The sequence below is a fragment of the Cherax quadricarinatus genome, chromosome 35, assembly GCF_038502225.1.
Source record: "Cherax quadricarinatus isolate ZL_2023a chromosome 35, ASM3850222v1, whole genome shotgun sequence".
NCBI lineage: Eukaryota > Metazoa > Arthropoda > Malacostraca > Decapoda > Parastacidae > Cherax > Cherax quadricarinatus.
Window position 1 is genome coordinate 32,374,454 of NC_091326.1, and position 17,483 is coordinate 32,391,936.

At 43.9% G+C, this 17,483-nt stretch overlaps 1 protein-coding gene across 2 annotated transcripts in view; it reads left to right on the forward strand.

The window, feature by feature from the left end:
- The first annotated feature begins 8,804 nt into the window (after positions 1 to 8,804).
- Sce (E3 ubiquitin-protein ligase Sce) overlaps positions 8,805 to 17,483 on the forward strand; it is a 46,158-nt gene continuing 37,479 nt past the window's right edge. The window contains exon 1 of one of the 2 annotated variants that reach the window (XM_070091492.1): positions 8,805 to 8,961. The gene's annotated coding sequence lies outside the window, so the exon portion shown is untranslated. The remainder of the gene's footprint in view (positions 8,962 to 17,483) is intronic. The other variant, XM_053785416.2, reaches the window with a different exon arrangement.

Below are 17,483 nucleotides of genomic sequence, written 5' to 3' on the forward strand. Positions count from 1 at the left end.
GATATGCGGCGAGGCTAGATCAGGTGTACATCACAAAGCAGGTAAGAGTGGAGTCCTTGTGTACGGTGGAGGTGGAATATTCTGATCATAGGGCAGTTGTGGTAGACCTGGGGTGGGATGGGCTGGCCAGGAGGTGTAAGAGTTATTGGAAACTAAATACGAGGATCCTGGGTGATGAGGAGGGGCAGGGAGGATTCGAGACATTGTGGGCAGAGCTCAGTGAGGAAAGGCAGGGTGTAGAGGATTTACTGGGGTGGTGGGACGGGGTGGCTAAGGGACGAATACATCAGTTTTATGTGAGGGAGGGGAAACGCATAATGCAACAATCGTATGGGCTCCTTCAGTACCTAGAGGATAGGTTGAGGGACTGCTATGGAAGAGGTGGGCACAGGGGAGTATATCCTGTGGAGGAGATAGAAATGTTGAAGGGAAGGATTTGTGAGCTGCAAAATGAACGTTTTAATGCAGTGCATGTGCAGGGACGGGGGATGAGGAGGTGTTGTGGGGTGATCGACTGTCGGCATGTGTTTTACAGGGTCAGCAGCGCCATCGAAAGGCCACTGAGGTTGGTAGGTTAGTCGTCCACTCTGAAGTGGGGGGTTATTGTGAGGGGCAAGTGTTGCGGACGACAAAGGGGATGAGTGGTTATGCGGATGCATGGTATGAGCAGTATTTGGGAAGTAGTGTAGTGGAAGGTGTGGCACTGCGTAGCATCTGCGAGCTAGTGCCATGTTCATTGGGGCGTAGTGATCGAGTAGTGCAGGGTGGGGAGATAGATGAGAGAGAGGTTAGGCAGGCATTGGTGAGTATGCGTACGGGAAAGGCTCTGGGGATTGATGGATTGCCCTGTGAATTTTACCTGCAGAATTGGAAGTTAATGCATGGATTCCTGGTGGAGTTAATGAATATCATGAAGGAGAAGGGGGTATTGGGGGAGTTGCAAGCCACAGCTGTGGTTGTTCTGGTCTCAAAGGAAGAGGTCCAGAATACCCTAAAGGATTACCGGGCGATATCTTTACTTTGTGTGGATTATAAATTGTTTGCAAAAAAATGGGAAATTGCCTGAAATGTGTCGTGGGGCATGTCGTATCTGGAGGGCAATATGGGTTGCCTGGCAGATCTATGGACGAGGCCCATGGATGTCTTAAGGGTTTTGTGGAAGGTTTGGGGGGGAAAGGGGGGAGCTTACTTGCTTTGGATTGGCAGGGAGCATATGACTATGTGGAACGGGAGGCATTGCGGCAGATCCTTCTAAAGCAGGGATTTGGGGAGGACGTTGTGGAATGGGTGGAGACATTGTATCGAGGGGCGTGGGTGTGTGTGCAAATTAATGGTTGCATAGGGGAAGCAGTGTGTATGGGGCGGGGCCTCAGGCAAGGATGTCCACTATCTCAAATTCTGTTTGCCTGTGTTCAAGACCCATTTTATAGACTCAATGAGGCACGCATCTGTGGGGGGGTGGGGACAGGGGAGGTGGGGTGTAGGCCAGGGATCGTAGGATATGTCGACGACATGACGGTACTTGTGCGGGAGGGAAAGAGTTTGAGAGAGGTGGGAGAGGTCATTCGTACGTTTGGGGAGGCTACAGGGATGAGGGTTAATGTGGAGAATCATGTTTATTAAGGCTGGGAAATTGGAACTGGCAGGGGGATTGGGATGCTGGTGTGGAGCGGAGGGTGGTGGATAGCTTAAAGATATATGGAATAGTGTTTATGGAGGATCAAGTGCGGTCGAGAGAGGTGAACTCCGAGTGTATTGTGAAACGGGTGCAGCATATATTGGGGAGTTTGCGCCCATATCATTTGACATTGTTGCAGAGGGCCATCGTGGTAAACATGTTACTATAGAGTAAGGTTTGGCACATGGCGGCAGTTTACCCCTTAATGGGGCAGGGAATTACGAGAATCTTAAAGAGGGTGTTTAGGTTTATATTGGGTTCTGGGTGTGATTGGCTGAGGAGGGAGGTGGTAATGCTACCGGTACGTCAGGGGGGGGGTTAGGGTTATTGGATCTGCAGCGTTGGGTAAAATGTGTTTACTTACGAAGGGAGTATGTATGAGTCAGGAGGTGTGGGGGGGATTAAAGCTTCTGTATGAGGGAGTGAAGAGGTGGTATGTGGGTGCAGAGTTGAGGGAATGTGAGGAGGTGCTGCGTACCCTCATGGTCCTTTGGGAGCCTGGCAAGATCCGCGTAGGGGTTTTGGTAAGAGTGATTGGGAGCTGGGTGGTGGTGCCGGTGGAGGGAATATACCCCATGTATAGATGGGGAGATATTTGGTGTCGTTTTCGTAAGTTGAAGCTCAGACCTCGGGTGCAGGTGGTTATGTTCCATTTCCTGCATGGCATTTTGCCATCAGGAGCAGTTCTGCAGGCGAGGTGAGTAGTGGAGGAGAGTGGGTGTGGAGTGTGTGGTGGAGAGGATACAGCATATCATGCGGTGTATTTCTGTGAATGTTTGGGGAATGTTCGGGATTGGATGAGTAGGATAGTGAGGCTAGTGGGAGGGGGGATACCGGTGCTGAGAGTGCTCGTTTTGGATGTGGGAGGGGTGCCAGAGAGTACACAATGAGTATTGGCATATTTAATGGTAGATTTTGTGTACGTGTCATGGGGTATGCGTGGGAATGGGGATTGGGTTGTGAGGAAATGGGTAATGGCAGTTACTTTCTACAGGATGGTTTGCAGGAATAGGGAAATATATGGATCGCGGTGGGAGGGAGCCTTCCCTGCAGGTTATCATGGTTTAACTATCAGGATCTTACTAGCTTTGTAGTGAAGGGGGGTTGTCATGGCTGGGGCAAGGATTGAGAATGTCATCCGGGGTTCCAATGGGCTCGCCATCGAGAGAGTGTGTGTGTGTGTACTCACCTAATTGTGATTGCAGGGGTCGAGACTCAGCTCCTGGCCCCGCCTCTTCACTGATCGCTACTAGGTCCTCTCCCTCTCTGCTTCCTGAGCACAGAACCACATGGTCGCTAGCTCCTAGGGGACTCTCATACTTGATGTCCTCAATATCTGAGCTGCCCAGGGTGAACACAAGGTCCAATCTTGTGTGTGTGTGTATGTGTGTGTGTGTGTGTGTGTGTGTGTGTGTGTGTGTGTGTGTGTGTGTGTGTGTGTGTGTGTGTGTGTGTGTGTGTGTGTGTGTGGGCATATGGCTTAGATGTAAACAAGGGAAGGTTCAGTGTAGTTAGTAGGTGTTAGGATATACGTGTGATGACAGCTGAATTAAACGTGTGATCCAGTGATGTGAAAATTTATTTGGTCCCTAAAGTTCCACAGGACAGATCCAGCATGGCCGTGATGGAACAGCTGAGCTGGATGGCCCTTAAAACCCTCCCAAACAAACAGCATTCTCTTTAGTTGGCGGTGGATTGTTGGTAGGCATTTATTTAATTTATAGATTTACTCTTCAGGGAAGGAGTAGGTAGTTTTACTGTTAGTACACTAATATTAGGTTTACTAAGGCATCTGTAGATAAATAACAAAAAGGCACAATACCGTGACTGGAACGATACACAAATAACCCGCACATAAAAGACAGAAGCTTACGACGACGTTTCGGTCCGACTTGGACCATTGACAAAGTCATATTGGGACTTGAGTAGCTCACTCATTTCCTTGCTGTCATCTGTGTAGGACCCATCTTGTTTAAGTAGGGGGCCCAATACTGGACGTTGTTCTCGATTTTGAATTGGCATAGGAGAAGAAATACTTTGGGTTTCTTTCGATTTCATTTATGGCTTTTAGTTCTTCCCGCGATTCCTGACTCTTAAAGGATTCTTTTAGCTTAAGTTCGATGCTTGCTATTTCTCTGACCAGTGTCTCCCTACGCATTTCAGATATATTGACCTCTTTTAGCCGCTCTGTTATTCTTTTCCGTCGCCTGTAAAGGGAGCGCCTGTCTCTTTCTATTTTACATCTACTCCTCTTTTTTCTTAGAGGAATAAGCCTTGTGCATACATCGAGTGCCACCGAGTTAATCTGTTCTAGGCATAAGTTGGGGTCTGTGTTGCTTAGTGTATCTTCCCAGCTTATATCGGTTAGGACTTGGTTTACTTGGTCCCACTTTATGTTTTTGTTATTGAAGTTGAATTTGGTGAATGCTCCCTCGTGACTAGTCTCATTTTGTCGGTCTGGGGCTCCACGCATACATGTCTGAACCTCAATTATGTTGTGATCTGAGTATATTGTTTTTGATATGGTGACATTTCTTATCAGATCATCATTGTTAGTGAAGATGAGGTCTAGTGTATTCTCCAGTCTAGTAGGCTCTATTATTTGCTGGTTTAAATTGAATTTTGTGCAGAGATTTAAAAGCTCGTGTGAGTGTGAGTTTTCATCAGAGCTGCCTCCTGGTGTTATTACTGCAACAATATTATTTGCTATATTCCTCCATTTTAGGTGCCTTAAGTTGAAATCCCCCAGGAGCAAGATGTTGGGTGCAGGAGCTGGAAGATTTTCCAGACAGTGGTCAATTTTTAACAGCTGTTCCTGGAATTGCTGGGATGTTGCATCCGGAGGCTTGTAGACTACCACAATGACTAGGTTTTGGTTCTCGACCTTTACTGCTAAAACTTCCACTACATCATTTGAGGCATTAAGCAGTTCTGTGCAAACAAGTGACTCTGCAATGTACAGGCCAACCCCCCCCCCTTTTGCCTGTTCACTCTGTTACATCTGTATAGGTTGTAACCTGGGATCCATATTTCGTTGTCCAAGTGATCCTTTATGTGGGTCTCAGTGAAAGTCGCAAACATTGCCTTTGCCTCTGCAAGCAGTCCACGGATGAAAGGTATTTTGTTGTTTGTTGCTGGCTTTAGACCCTGTATATTTGCAAAGAAGAATGTTATCGGACTGGTGGTATTGTTGGTACTGGGGGGGGATTTTTTTTCCGGCATTAGTATCTGTATCTGTTGGTTTGGAGTGGAGGCCATCGACTGTGGTTCCACTCCAGGAATGACTGGATTTGGTGTACGATTTCTGCCATTTCCTGCCAGTTTTTTTTCCTTCCTGGCACTAAAAAACCTCTCCCTCTTGAGTGGCTGTGGCTACCCAGGTTTTCCCATGGCCTGGATGTTTTGTATCTTTTTGTCCCCTTTAGATGGTATGCCTGGCAATTTAAGTTATAGCACAGTCTTTCCTGTACTGAAGAGGTACACATTTCAGGGTGAAAAAGCTTACAGGAAGGGAGTTTGCATTTTCCTGTTGTCATATGGGCATGGCATTTTCTAGGGTGGTCATAGTTGCATGTCCCATCTGTTTTTCCAGATTTCCCATGCCAGCAGATACCAAGTGCATAGTATGTGCACAGGCTTGGTTTCCGCTTGCCTTGGGTTTCTGTGACTGTATTCCCTGTTGGTGCATGTTTCCCTGTCTTACTTCTATCCTCCCTAGCACCAACAATGGAGCTCCCACCAGTTGTTTTTGGTAATTTATCCTCACTATTGCTATTGGAGTCCTCTTGTTTGCTATTTCCTGCGGTATTTCTAGTTTGCAATATTGGTTTTATCTTATCTTTGACTACACTTGTTTCCCTACTATGGCTCCTGTCCCCTATGAGGTCATTTATATGTATTCCTTCCTGCGTATAATTCCCGACTACCTGGACAAAATCTCCAGCTTCACCATTACTGTCTCCCAGGACAGTATCTCCAGCTTCACCATTACTGTCTCCCAGGACAGTATCTCCAGCTTCACAATTTCTGTCTCCCAGGACAGCACCTCCAGCTTCACCATTACTGTCTCCCAGGACAGCACTATCAGCCCCACATTTACTGACTACCAGGACATCATCTCCAGCCTTACAGTTTGTGACTACATGGCCAGTATCAAGGGCAGTACCATTCAGCCCAGACTTTTTATGTTCCCATCTGTTGTCGAAAGCTTCCAGGTTTTCTATGAAAGCAGCTTTGATGTTGTCCTCTTTTAATACCCTTGTGATTTTAGTCCACAGATTTTCCTCATTTGGGCATACCCAAAAACACTTCTCTGTTTTAATACTGCTTGTAGCTAGTTCTTGAATATCTGCACAAGGGGCGTGACACCAATTTCCACAAAAATGACAATTTATCCATGTGGAAGCCCGTTTGTTTGACTGACCACAGACTACGCACAGCTTCATAATGATTTGAATGGATGATTTACTGCAATTCTACTAGCAACCTCTTGAATATTCTATTAATAACCTTAAATGAAGCTCTAGCTATTTGTATTTCTGTTTCTAACTGTTTTTGTATATTGGACAGCTTACCGTCACGTTCTGGTTTGAGAATAAGTTTCCTCCTTCTGTATTTAGCTCCTTGATTGCTGGAGATGTGATCAAGATTGACAGTTGTTAGTCTTGGGAAGTGATCAGATAGAAGATCATCAACTATGACAGAGTCATGCATCGTATATGATGTATTAAATCCAAGACACAGATCTAGTATGCCACCATATATGTGAGTAGGCTCAGTAGTGCCCACAATTCGAACATTATCATGCTCATTTACCAATCTCACTAGTTTAGTTCCATTGGTGTTTGTTATAGACCCACCAATATTCTTATGTCTGGCATTAAAATCTCCAAGAATGACGGTAGGTTCACTATTGATGCGATCTGGTAAAGCATCAGGTCGAAGCTGGTTCGCTGGGGCATAGAGATTAAAAATGTTTATGGAAAAATCGCCTGCGTATACTTTGACACCATGATACTGCATGTTAACTCGACTCTGCAAGGAAAGGAGTGAATGTGGCAAGTTCTTTCTGACATACATCACACAACAGTTGGTTGACCTTAGGTTATAAGCTGCATATCCAGGCAAGTTTGGTGGAGGTGCTCCATCTTTCAATCTACATTCCTGCAAACAGATGACATCAATATTCTTGGTTGCACTAATATGATGTAAGTCAGGCAACCGCTTCCTGATGGAAGCAATGTTCCATGAAAAGATTTGTAATGTATCCATTGTAGTGAGTTATTACAATCTCTTGCTCATAAGATGGTAAAACTATTATGCTTTGACTACAGTGTGCAGGCACTTAAGAGCAAATAGCATAGTTTGTACATCTTTATCTTCAGGACCTTTATTTTTAAGCATTTTTCGGCATATTGGCAGCCAGTTCCAAGGCAAGTCTTGAAGGCAAGAGTCATGGGCTTCTTTCTTACAAATTGCTGGAAGCTGAACGGGGATTGCTGCACTTTTGACATCATCACCATGCTCAAGAGCATCATCCTGATTACATATATTTATTAAACTTGTCAGGATCTGTTCAAGATGCTCAATTTTTTTCCGGAAATTTGTTATAATATGAGGAAGGTCAGGCGAATCCAATGCCTCTCCGGAGGATGGCACTTCTGGGTTAGTGCTTTCTTTAACACCTATCACCTTAACAGGTACCATGGTTACATTAGTGTTCTCTGTTTCATCATTCATTGCAGGTAGGTCCTGTGCATCTGACTCATCTCCAATTTCCAGGGAGGTTACCTGTGTGGTATCCGTCTGACTGTTGTAGTTGTGTGTATTGGGAGAAATGACAAACTCATCCCCATATTCAGGTGTAGCCATAGGTATCTGTAGTGGCAGACCAGTAGTTCCATATGTGCTAGCAGGGATGGCTAGCTCCACAGCTGGTGTGTGTGATGGCATTCTGGTATCACCAGAATCCTTTGCAGTGAGGTGGGGTTCTTGCACACTTTGCAGAGGTTCAGTCTCAGATCTGGCTGTGGTAGACTGGATGGCCCCATTAAAGGACTGTTATCAGGTTTACATCGAAGGTTGTTTGGGTTCTGACTGCAGTCCTTGTGGGAAACTGTAACCCCAACTTCTTTACAGTTAATACACTTAAATTTTTGGCTGTCAGGGCCTACTGTGCATTCTCTAGTGGAATGTTTCCCAGCACACTTACCACACCAAGAATGTAGCATTCCACAGTCTACTGCAACATGGCCATAGTGCTGGCATTTGTAACACCTACGTTTAGGGGGTAGGTACACTTCGATGTTTAGGTAGGTGCAGCCTGGTTGCTGCTTGCTGCGGCTGCACCTGATAATAGGTAAAGAATCTGACCCCGGCACGAGTGAAACGTTGGATGTTTCCTTACACCTGCTGCCCGCTGACCTACCGGTCAGTAGGTACCTAGGAGGTAATCAACTTGTTTGACCCTGTGGATAACGTGTCGATCTGGAGTTTTATGACTGATCGTGGGTTCTCTCCCCTCCCGTGGTGGGTGGCATCCTGGGGACAAGCTAACCTAAGTTGCCAGAAATCCTCTACATAACCATGGACTTTCTGTATAGTATGTCAATGAAGTCAGCTAGGTCTGTAATAACTGTATTATGGCCTGGCAGAATTTTTTATTATTGTTGATAGTAAGAAGAGTCAGCTGGGAGAACCTTGTTAGTTAGGAACAGTCTATATCTTGAGCAGTTCCGCTTTATGCTTGTTCACGAGTGACAGTAATCATGTTGGTTCTTTGTCCGTTGCTCACACTGAGGGATAAAATGTACAGACGAATTTTGTGAGGGTAAAATTATCAAATAAATGAGCGATGGCAGTAATCACCTCTTACCATCAAACAAACCCTCACACGTTACCCTATCTTACATTATTTCACTTTATTGGCTTAACCTACATTACATCCGACATAATTTACCATAACAGGCACTGCAAAAGTTTCAAATGAATCAAGAAACCTAAATAAAAACTAATTAATGAAAGAGAAATCACAAACTAAAACAATAAGGACAATAAACATGAAAGAGGAAGATAACAAGTGAGGATCGACGATAAATAATATAAACGATACAAAGAGGTTAAGAGTAGAGTTGAGAGGTTGTGGCCGCCACCGTCACCATACCGTCGTTTATAACTGTCTCACTCGTAAACAAGTGTTCGCGTCTCTCACAGGAGGTCTTATTTCTCCCAAATTAACTTCGTAAGAGAGCCAGAGACGCAGCCTCGACGCCATCACCAGGCAGGTAATGCTTCCTCCTTGTTAATTATGTCGATATATAGTTGGTTTATGTTAGAGAAGCAATGTTATACCTGACTGTTGCTGCTGTCTGGTTCATACAGCAGTAGTACAAGTGACTGCTGCTGCTGCTGCTGTCTGGTTCATACAGCAGTAGTACAAGTGACTGCTGCTGCTGCTGCTGTCTGGTTCATACAGCAGTAGTACAAGTGACTGCTGCTGCTGTCTGGTTCATACAGCAGTAGTACAAGTGACTGCTGCTGCTGTTGCTGTCTGGTTCATACAGCAGTAGTACAAGTGACTGCTGCTGCTGCTGCTGTCTGGTTCATACAGCAGTAGTACAAGTGACTGCTGCTGCTGCTGTCTGGTTCATACAGCAGTAGTACAAGTGACTGCTGCTGCTGTTGCTGTCTGGTTCATACAGCAGTAGTACAAGTGACTGCTGCTGCTGCTGCTGTCTGGTTCATACAGCAGTAGTACAAGTGACTGCTGCTGCTGCTGTCTGGTTCATACAGCAGTAGTACAAGTGACTGCTGCTGCTGTTGCTGTCTGGTTCATACAGCAGTAGTACAAGTGACTGCTGCTGCTGCTGTCTGGTTCATACAGCAGTAGTACAAGTGACTGATGCTGCTGCTGTCTGGTTCATACAGCAGTAGTACAAGTGACTGCTGATGCTGCTGTCTGGTTCATACAGCAGTAGTACAAGTGACTGCTGCTGCTGCTGTCTGGTTCATACAGCAGTAGTACAAGTGACTGCTGCTGCTGTTGCTGTCTGGTTCATACAGCAGTAGTACAAGTGACTGCTGCTGCTGCTGTCTGGTTCATACAGCAGTAGTACAAGTGACTGCTGGTGCTGCTGCTGCTGCTGCCTGGTTCATACAGCAGTAGTACAAGTGACTGCTGCTGCTGCCTGGTTCATACAGCAGTAGTACAAGTGACTGCTGCTGCTGTCTGGTTCATACAGCAGTAGTACAAGTGACTGCTGCTGCTGCTGTCTGGTTCATACAGCAGTAGTACAAGTGACTGCTGCTGCTGCTGTCTGGTTCATACAGCAGTAGTACAAGTGACTGCTGCTGCTGCTGTCTGGTTCATACAGCAGTAGTACAAGTGACTGCTGCTGCTGCTGTCTGGTTCATACAGCAGTAGTACAAGTGACTGCTGCTGCTGCTGTCTGGTTCATACAGCAGTAGTACAAGTGACTGCTGCTGCTGCTGTCTGGTTCATACAGCAGTAGTACAAGTGACTGCTGCTGCTGCTGTCTGGTTCATACAGCAGTAGTACAAGTGACTGCTGCTGCTGCTGTCTGGTTCATACAGCAGTAGTACAAGTGACTGCTGGTGCTGCTGCTGCTGCCTGGTTCATACAGCAGTAGTACAAGTGACTGCTGCTGCTGTCTGGTTCATACAGCAGTAGTACAAGTGACTGCTGCTGCTGCTGTCTGGTTCATACAGCAGTAGTACAAGTGACTGCTGCTGCTGCTGTCTGGTTCATACAGCAGTAGTACAAGTGACTGCTGCTGCTGCTGTCTGGTTCATACAGCAGTAGTACAAGTGACTGCTGGTGCTGCTGCTGCTGCCTGGTTCATACAGCAGTAGTACAAGTGACTGCTGCTGCTGTCTGGTTCATACAGCAGTAGTACAAGTGACTGCTGGTGCTGCTGCTGCTGCCTGGTTCATACAGCAGTAGTACAAGTGACTGCTGCTGCTGTCTGGTTCATACAGCAGTAGTACAAGTGACTGCTGCTGCTGCTGCCTGGTTCATACAGCAGTAGTACAAGTGACTGCTGCTGCTGCTGCCTGGTTCATACAGCAGTATTACAAGTGACTGCTGATGTTGTCTGGTTCATGCAGTAGTAGTACAAGTGACTGCTGCTGCTGCTGCCTGGTTCATACAGCAGTATTACAAGTGACTGCTGCTGTTGTCTGGTTCATACAGCAGTAGTACAAGTGACTGCTGCTGTTGTCTGGTTCATGCAGCAGTAGTACAAGTAACTGCTGCTGTTGTCTGGTTCATACAGCAGTATTACAAGTGACTGCTGCTGTTGTCTGGTTCATGCAGCAGTAGTACAAGTGACTGCTGCTGTTGTCTGGTTCATACAGCAGTATTACAAGTGTCTGCTGCTGTTGTCTGGTTCATGCAGCAGTAGTACAAGTGACTGCTGCTGTTGTCTGGTTCATACAGCAGTAGTACAAGTGACTGGTGCTGCTGTCTGGTTCATGCAGCAGTAGTACAAGTGACTGCTGCTGCTGTCTGGTTCATACAGCAGTATTACAAGTGACTGGTGCTGCTGCTGCCTGGTTCATACAGCAGTAATACAAGTGACTGCTGCTGCTGTCTGGTTCATACAGCAGTAGTACAAGTGACTGCTGCTGCTGTCTGGTTCATACAACAGTAGCACAAGTGACTGCTGCTGCTGTCTGGTTCATACAACAGTAGTACAAGTGACTGCTGCTGCTGCTGTCTGGTTCATACAGCATTAGTACAAGTGACTGCTGTGCTGCCAGGTTCATACAGCAGTATTACAAGTGACTGGTGCTGCTGCTGCCTGGTTCATACAGCAGTAGTACAAGTGACTACTGCTGCTGCTGCCTGGTTCATACGGCAGTAGTACAAGTGACTGGTGCTGCTGCTGTCTGGTTCATACAGCAGTAGTACAAGTGACTGGTGCTGCTGCTGCCTGGTTCATACAGCAGTAGTACAAGTGACTACTGCTGCTGCTGCCTGGTTCATACGGCAGTAGTACAAGTGACTGGTGCTGCTGCTGACTGGTTCTGCTTCCTGCCTCACTCAGCAGGTCACTGTGCACACAAGACCTTGTTGCTTTTATTAATTCATCATTTTAGTATAATAATGTACTCTGAGCACAGCTAATATTTGAGTTTTTCTTAAAATTTTACACATACATATCTCTTGCAGCATTTCATTTAGATTTCTTTATAAATATTTCCTCTGAGGTTCTTCTTATTTTTGACAGTTGAATAGTGATAAAGCTTCACATAAAATATGTAACAATAAATATTTATAATGTAAGTATATAAAATATAAAACCATTGTAACATAAGGAATAATTGTAACTTTTAATCCTTTCACTGTCTGTTATGTCAGACTATGTTATTGGTGCCAGGGTTCATCATGTAGATTTACATCAAGAGCTCAGCTCACTTAGATAAGCTGTGAGCAGTAGATTTTGGCTTAGAATGAGAGATTGGATGTGTGCGGATAGTGTGCACATGATAAAAGAAAATCATGCCTCACATGGTGCGTGCTGGGAAAAGCAAAACTCTTGTGTTTGGTGTAAATTAACTATTTGAGGTGTTCTCTAGGTTGGTTTTTATGATAATGATAAATTTCTTTTCTGCAGTATACAGGCAATGTAGTTTATATGTACGTATGTATGTAATAAAATATTGTCGAGCACAAAAGAAAGCCAGTAGCATCCTGTGCATTTTGAGCAGGCTAATCTTAATGCTTAAAGACTACTTAAGAACTAGACATCTGTTATTAAGTAGGAGTTTTTAAATATACAAAAATGAGAGGTAGCTAAATGAACAATGGCAAAATTTAAGTATGTATTAATACTTAGAACTGAATCATTGATCTTCACTTAAGTGGGATTTAACCCTTAAACTGTCCAAACATAGATCTATGTTCACTTGCATAGCACTCCGAGCGTAGACCTACTTTTTTTTACATTATTATGGAGAAAATCAAGGTCGAAGCGCTACGCGCGCAAACGTAGATCTATGTTTGGACAGTTTAAAGGATAATTGCAAATTACGAAAGTGGAGTGTGTGCCTCCGAGCTGGCTAGGTTGTATAACAAACCCCAGTCAACCATCGCTACTATCTTGGCCAACAAAAAGGCAATCAAGGAAGCTGTTGTTGCAAAAGGTGCAAATGTGCTTACAAAACAAATATCGCAAATACTTGAAAATGTGGAGAGACTGTTGTTGGTGTGGAGCAACGAGAAACAATTATCAGGAGATAGTGTTTCACAGTCAATAATATGTGAAAAGGCATATTAATTAAGAAAATGGCTGGAACTAGTGCTGATGTTAGTCAGGGTTTCGGACGTACTAGTACGGCTTACGCACCTAGTACGTACAGCTTACGCACCAGGGTTTTTGACGTACTAGTACGCCTAAATTCTAGCGCCCTCAAATCTAGTGAGAGAAAGCTGGTAGGCCTACATATGAAAGAATGGGTCTATGTGGTCAGTGTGCGCAGTATAAAAAAAATCCTGCAGCACACAGTGCGTAATGAGAAAAAAAAAACTTTGACCGTGTTTTTGGATTAAAACAGCGACTTTGCACTGTATTTTCGTATGGTATTTATTGTTGTATTCTAGTTTTCCTGGTCTCATTTTATAGAATGGAAGACATATTACAGAAATTGAGATGATTTTGACTGGTTTTACAATGAAAAGTACCTTGAAATTGAGCTCAAAGTAGCAGAAATGTTCGATTTTTACCAAAGTTCAAAAGTAAACAAATCATGCTAAGTGTCCAATACACGTCAACTGGTGAGTCTAATATTCTTTCACAAGTGCGCCGATATTATTTATACCATTTCTACACTAATGCAGTAGTCTGCATAACAGTAAATCTTCTATTTTTTGTGAGAATAAAAATTCAAAGTGGAAAGCAAAAGAATGTAAGAGGGGCGTGGGGACGTGACTAATGAACAGAGGAAATGTTATTTTAGTGCCAGGAATGTCTTTCTTGTTTATTCTGGACCCTATTTGGAAATTGGCATCTTTTGAAATTTGTGTGAAATTGGCAAAATTGCTAAATTCTGACCACTGTATTGGATAGTTGAAATCAGTAAATGGGTGGTTTCTTATACTCATTCGATAGAAAAAATTGAGTTCTAGCGTAGTTATGATTTTTGTCGACTAGTAAACTGGAACTGGCCAAAAATAGGGCTCAAAGTGGGCAAAATCGCCGATGCGTAAACATCGTCGAGACCACTAACTTCATGAGAGCATAATTCTGTAAGTTTTCCATCAAATTTCATACTTTTGGTGTCATTATGATTGGGAAAAGATTCTCTATCTTTTCATAAGATTTTTTTTTTTTTTTTTTTTTTTTTTTTTTTTTTTTTTTTTTTTTTTTGAAATTTGGGCAACCCTGAGAACAAGTCTCTGTGAGGGCCTGTGGACCCGGTAAGGGTTAATGTTGTGTAGTAATGCTAGTGGTGCTTGCAAAGTGAAGCCTTTAGTGGTGTATCACTCTGAAACTCCTAGAGCGTTCAAGAAAAACAATATCGTCAAGGGTAATTTGTGTGTGATGTGGAGATCAAGCACTAAGGCATGGGTCACTAGGGAATTTTCATGGACTGGTTTTATGGTGTGTTTGACCCCACTGTGAAAAATTGCCTCCTTGAAAAAAAAACTCAAGTACCTCCTGGTAATGGACAATCTCCTCCTCATCCTCAGACTTGCAAGAGCAAATTGTGGGGGAGTTTAGGTTAAAGTTAAATTTTTGCCTCCTAATACAACTCCTCTCCTCCAGCCCATGACCAGCAGGTCATTTCAAACTTTAGAAAACTCTACACAAAAAGTGTTTCAAAAGTGCTTTGAAGTGACCTCAGATACTGAATTGACCCTAAGAGAGTTTTGGAAAGATCACTTCAATATCCTCAGTTGCATAAACCTTATAGGTAAGGCTTGGAAGGGAGTGACTTGCAGGACTTCGAACTCTGCTTGGAGGAAACTGTGGCCACAATGTGTACAAGAGAGGGATTCTGAAGGGTTTGTGGCTAACCCTCAGGAGCCTATGCCAGTAGTGGAAGCTGTTGTGTCACTGGGGAAGTCCATGGGGTTGGAGGCTTGTGGTGAGGATGTGGAAGAGTTGAAGAACGACGATGAAGAACTAACCACTGCAGACCTGCAAGAGCTTGATGTGCAACAGCAACAGATCACAGTCAGGAATGTGCTTCAGAGCAGGAGGAAGAGAGACAGAGGAAGTTGCCTTCGTCAAGGATTAAGGAAATATGTACAATGTGGACACAGGTGCAAGCCTTTATGGATGAACATCACCCTGACACAGCTGTTGCAAGCCTTGCTGGTGACCTTTACAATGACAATGTTGTGTCCCATTTTAGGGAAATCTTTAAGACACGCCAGAAACAGAGCTCTCTGGACAGCTTTTTGGTGCGACAGGGTTCCAGTGACTCTCAAGCTGGTCCTAGTGGCATTAAAAAACAAAGAAGGGAGGTAACCCCAGAAAAGGACTTGCTTCCTAAAGTCCTTATGGAAGGGGATTCTCCTTCCAAACAATAATACACCTCCATCCTCTCCCCTCCTCCCATCTCATCACTAAGTCTTCAATAAAGATAAGTGTCATTTTAGTATTTATTTATGTATTTATTCTGCTTGTCTCATTGTTTTCTGTGTAGGAAAATGTGTATTTCATGTGAAAAAATTATTTTTTTTTAATACTTTGGGTGTCTGGAACGGATTCATTGGATTTCCATTATTTCTTATGGGGAAAATTAATTCAGGTAACGATAAAAATCAGTTAAAGACAAGCTCTCTGGACCGGATTAATATCGTTAACTGAGGGTCCACTGTATTTATTATAAAACTTTTTTGGTTCTGGGACCTCATTCCAATTCATCAAATGCCCCATAGAGTTCCTGTGGAGGACACAGGCATTCTTCAAGTCATCCCTGTTGCAAATGCTTTGATGTTCATCTAGGCAGACCAAAACATTTCTGCCTGATTTCCGTAGATATTTCATGGCACGGTGTCCAGTACTTTGGGACTGTTTTGTGGAAATTAGAGGTGTGTGACTTCACTTCGTAGTACAGGTGCTCCTCGACTTATGGTGGTTTCACTTAGGCTATTTTGACTTTATGATGGTGCAAAAGCAATTACTTTGGAGATGAAACTTAATTACCCAGCATGAAGGCAGCAAGTCCATAACTTGTATACTTTTTTTTTTTTCAGTACTGATATTTAGTTACAATAATTTTTCATTTACTTATTCAGTAATGATAGATATTTATTTACTTATTTATTTAGCATCTATTCATATTAGACTTAAGATAAGTTTGTTGGAACGTAACCCCATCGTGAGCCGAGGAGCACCTGTAAGGTCTTTGTATGAGGATGTGCTGTATTAGTGGTGGAAACATTGATATTCCTTCTGGCAAGCACCTGGTGTGTATTCCTGGCAAAATCACCACACAAGAATCTCTGAACTGTTTAGAGGAATGTTCCAAAGGGAAATTTGTTGAGGATAGCTTGTGCCTTGAATCTTCAGTCCTGGATGAAGAAAAATGGAAATTGAAGACAAGTAAAGTCTTGTGTTATATGAGTGCATTCCTCTTCAAGGAAACAAAGATTGGACATGCAAATAGCTCAAGAAGAAGCCTGTAAGAGCACCTGTTTCAGTGTGGGTGTCATGGTGTGAATAAAAATACATAAGATCATCCTTGTTGATAGGTTTTCTATACACTTTGAAGAAAGAAATGTCCCTGTCAGGAGACCTGCACAGGAGGGCATCGAGGAAAGGAAGTTTGCCATCTTTTTTCGAGTTCCATTGTAAATTTTGTGTATGGCTTGTCAGCATTGATTTTGTTGAAGAGGCTTTGGATATTAAAACATCTGGGATAGACCACCAAGATATTGGTGTATCTTATCCAGGAAACAGTGTTGGGAATAAGGGTGCTGAATTTCTTGATCTCTAGGTTCTCCATGAAAGCAGTTATCCTGATACTTGAAGAGGTTAAAATTAACACAGAGATCCACTGGACTGACAAAGTCCAGAAGAGGTAATGGGAGGTCATGGTCATCAGTGAGCTTCCGCCTCTGGATATTTATGGCAGCATCAGGTGGCCTGGTAGGCAGTGCACTCGCTCCACACACTTGAGTGTCCATGGTTCAGTCCCCGGCAAGGGTGGAAATGTTGGGCATGTTTCCTTATACTTGCTGCCCCTGTTCACATAGCAGTAAGTAGGCACCTGGGTGTTAGTAGATTGGAGTTGGTCACTTCCTGGGGGACGAGATTGAAGGACCTCAGTGGAAATAAGACAATCCTGTATGATGCACTGACTTTCTTGGGCTATCCTGGATGGCTAACCCTCCAGGTTAAAAATCTGACCAAATCTTATCAGTAGGTATACTGGTAAAAAGAGCTGTGGCATCAAAGGTAGCCATTCTCTTGTTTTTTGATATTCATGTTGGAAATGTGAGAAATGCGAGAGAGAAGGTCACCTGAGTGTTGGAGGTGTTCATGACTAATGGTGGCTAGTATTGCTGAGATGTATTTTGACAAGGTGGCCAGCTAATCTGTGTGGGGTACTTTCTCTGCTCAAAATGATAGGTAGTGGGATGCCAGGCTTGTGTATCTTAAAGAGGCCATAAAAACGTACTGGGTTTTGCTTCTTTCAATGTCTCGGCTCTCTCTACCAATGCCCTAGTGATGCTACCATAAATATTCCGACACCCTTGTCACGATACGCAGAAATTTTTCTAATTCTAGCTTCAGTACAGTCCTCGCCTCACATAACATAGTCCAACACG